Source organism: Gallus gallus, chromosome 2 (assembly GCF_016699485.2).
Source record: "Gallus gallus isolate bGalGal1 chromosome 2, bGalGal1.mat.broiler.GRCg7b, whole genome shotgun sequence".
Lineage (NCBI taxonomy): Eukaryota > Metazoa > Chordata > Aves > Galliformes > Phasianidae > Gallus > Gallus gallus.
The window spans coordinates 5,910,664-5,914,774 of record NC_052533.1 but is presented as its reverse complement, the minus strand read 5'-3'; positions in this window follow the sequence as shown (position 1 = coordinate 5,914,774).

The window sequence follows — 4,111 nt, the reverse complement described above, 5'->3', positions numbered from 1 at the left end:
TACCTGGAGAGGTGTTGGAGGGGAAGCTACAAAGCTAATTTAGGAAAGATTACTTATTTAGCGCAGCATACAAGCACTCAGAGGTCCACACATAGAAACATTTTACCAGTGCCTGGGGTGGAGGAAAAGGCTCCTTCAAAAGAGCATTTTCAGAACATAGAATCTTGTTGGGTTGGAAGGGACCACCCATTTCCAAGCCTCCTGCCTTAGGCTGGTTGCCACCCACCAGATCAGGCTGCCCAGGGCCCCATCTAACCCAACCTTGAATGCCTCCAGAGATGGGGCATTCACAGCTTCTCTGGGTAACCTTTTCCAGTGCCTCACCAATAAAATCATATAATAGAAGATAGGCAGAAGTGTCAGTGAGTCAGCAGATGGAAACAGTGGGTTCCTCAGGGCTTTCCAGGTGATGGTGGAAGCTTATGCAACAAGAAGAGCCACTACTTAGAAACTGCAGAATGACCTTTGATATCTGGACAGACTTCCCTGTGCCAAGTGGTCCTTTCCACAGCATATATTGGGCTTTTGACAGAAAATAGCCCACTCAACACCACTGTTGAGGGGTACATAGTCCAGCAGGAAGTACCACACAACTACAGCTCAGAAGATTGTCCTGACTGAGGCAGCTGACACATCTGCAGCCTTTCAGATGGGCAGGGTTGGTGAGAAAACATCAAATACGTGTTTGAGCCAAAGATTTGAAGTGCTAGGAGTGAAGAGAAAGACATTCCATGAAGATAGGTCTGATCTGAACATTTCTGAGCAGCTGAAGTGCAGAGGCACCAGCATAAAGAGAGCATCTCTTAACACCGAGCTTTCCCCTTTCTCCTCCAAGCTCCATGAGCACAGTTCACATCTAAAGCAGACACAAAGCCCTTCCAGCTGTCAGCCTGGCACATTCATAGCAAAACAGAAATTGTTTGGGCTTCTAAATTCTGGAAAATCCTCACACTTCTTTAAAAAATAAAAAAGACCCTTTTGTAGCTGAGAAATGTGGGAAGAACTCTGAGTATTTCCATTGTTTCAGCTATCCTTGCGAATAAGTAAAAACACTAATGGCCTGAATGCATGTGTTTGTGGAGATGGTCGGTGTCATTCTGTGTCATCACCTTGCTGATATTAAAAGGACCGAGGAAGGGACAGTGATGCAATACTGCATCCAGCAGACTCTGGTTTGATTAATATTGCAATTGTGAGAGGGCTTTATAAGCTAGATTAGAGCTGCAGGCACAGTAAGGCCAGGAAATGCTTGCACATTATCAATACAATAATAATTATGTAATTGTGTCCCAGAACTATGCTGTCATTAAAGAGGACTCTGAGATACAGAAAATCCAGCAGCAGTTGAATTCCAAAGAAACTAACTTGACTAAAGTCCCTCTCATCAGTAACCTATTTTTCTGACTATTGAGGAAAGACACTGATGATTTTCCTGCTCTGCTCGTTTAAGGATCACCTCCAAAATAATGCCCTTTATGAAACATTTCAATCAGGTTTCAGACCTTATCATAATGCAGAGGCAGCTTTTCTCAGGGTCAGCAATGATTTACATATGTATGGTGTGCTGATCGCAACTTACAGTCAGCTATTTTATTTTTGGATTTCTCATCTACTTTTCACAGGACAGACCATACAGTCTTGAGCTCAGCCTGGTTGAGAAGTGACTGCACAACTTCCAGCAAGGCTTTTGGTGGGTTCAGCCCTTGCATTACCACTTCCACCGACAGATTTAGCAAACAAGATGTTTTGGGTGCTGTTGTTTTTTTGCTTCCTCCCACCGTTTTGCCTACCAATTTCCTGAAAATCTAAGCTTTGGGTTCATGCTTCAGTAGAGATAGTATCTTTTGTATTGGCAGTTAAACAGCAGTAGGACCGAGCTGTGTGTGAAGTTCAGCTGTGTGTCTCAGACCATTGACACTGAGGCTAATGGTTGCGCTGAAATCCTCTCTTTCTAACCTAAAGCAATGTATTCATTGAATCTTTCACTTAAATGCTGTAGAAATGGGGCTGAATTTTCCTCTTGGCTTGTTCACTTTTCTATTGCTCTTGTCCTTTTTTTCCCCCTTTTGTCACAGTTCAGTTGGAAAAAAGACACCGTAGAACGAAAGCATGGGCTCCTGTTCATAGTCACTTCTGTGTTTCTAAGGAGCCTTCCAATATTGGTGACATAACCATGACTGAAAACAGCCCAGAACCCCAAGAGCCTTACCTACTCCTGAGCACATTCACCAACAGGCTGTGCGATAAATACTTTTTTTGACCCATGAAACTTGAATTTTTGAAATGTAGATATTTTGAAGCCATTCACCCAGCGTGCATGGAATCCTACCCCTGAACTCCAGGCAGGGAGGGAACTTGGCTTCTGCTAAGGGCTTTAACTGTGCTGCTGTCACTGTCTTTGGGAGAAAATAATCATAAACTGCTTTATTTTTGAGGAACTGGGTCTTGTCAGTGTGAGCTATGGATGATCAGTCTTGTGAACAAGGAACAGTAAGCATTAGGACATTGCTTGTTGGCATGAGTAGGGCTGGAACAAATATTTCCTATAAAGATGTCTTCACTGTATCTGGATCTTTGCTTATCTTTTGTCTCATTTACAACTCTGTGAAAAGGAGATGATGACTGTGAAAGGCGCTTTAGGATTTAAACAACTCAGGAGTGTTTTTTTTTTTCCCTCCGATGCAACAAAAAGATACCTGATGGAATAGTTTTCCCTCAGAAAGGCTCATATTTGTGACATTTTAGAGTGATATCTGGAAATACATGTTGTGTACAGTGCAGTGTACACAACCTCTGATTAATCCTATTAACTTCAAGATTTTATCTAAACACATGCTTAAGTATCTTGCCAAAAGTGGGACTCTGATGCTCTGCTTCTTTGCTCATAAAGCTAAAATGGTTTTAGGGCAAGGTTACCTGAGCTCCCTGAATCCATTTGGAAAACATCAGCCTCAATCTCCCTTCTGTTTTTTATTCATCTGTATCAGGATAGGACCTCAGGGCTACAGCTACGGCTGAGGTCTCTCCTGCTCACCTAAATCCAAATAGGAGATTCCTATTGTTTTGAAGAGATTATGGCCTAATGGAAGATGATGTAGAGAAGATGCTGCAGAGAAAGAAGGAAAGAGGATGAGGAGAACACACGGTGGCTTAGTGGGGCCATTAGCTGTATGTAAAAAAGCCATAACAAACAAGTATGAATAGTACAAAAGCTCATGGATCTGCTACAGCTTTTTCTTTTCTTTCAATATGTGTTCCAGTTTTTCAAGAGGTGTTGAAGTGAGGTTTGGAGGACGGAATAGGTTGAAGTTTTGAAGAGCGACATGTTGTTGATCTTTTTTTTTTTTTTTTTTCCCCCTTTCATCTTTTTAACACCTCCCCAGGTCTCTAGGATTTCTAAAAAAATAAGTCAGTAGGACAGTAAATTCATGGGTAAAGCTCCCTTTGATCACCTTGGAATGGATGTCTGCAGATATTCCCTCACATCCCCTGTCCACTTCCCATTGACAGATTTGACTGCAAATAGACTGTAGGAAGTCAGAATAATCTACCAAAACTCTTCTTGTTTTCCTCTTTTTATTTTTTCTTTTCTTTTCTTTTTTCATATTTCAGTAAACACAACTCTTTAGGGATAATATCTGCTTTCCTAAGAAGTCTTCCACTTCAGGAGAAAAGCACAAGTATTTACAGGCAAATTCCTTTTCCCTTTCCCTTTCCATTTCCTTTTTCCATCCCTTTTTCCTCTCTTGCTCTTCCTTGCCTTGTCTTCCCTTCAAGACTTTTTCTCCTGCTGTCCTCATGGAGTTGCTGTTGTTGCCCATTACCCATAACTCCATCCATATACGAGATTTAGCTGCCAAATGAAGCAATGCAGAAGAGAGCACAGGTCCACTGCACTGGCTTTACAGTGGAATAAAAGATGGTGTTCACTGTTAAACACCCTCTCAGATAAGCAAAGTTTGGGGTCTGTAATTCTTCCCTTCTTTTAAATTGGTAACAGTTGTTTTCTGTGCATTTCTTTTACAAAGTATGTTTTTAAGGTTATTATGCCTACGTTCATCTAACTAAGAGCCTGAATCTCAGCGAGGCTCCCTCAGCTCCCTCTGCAGAC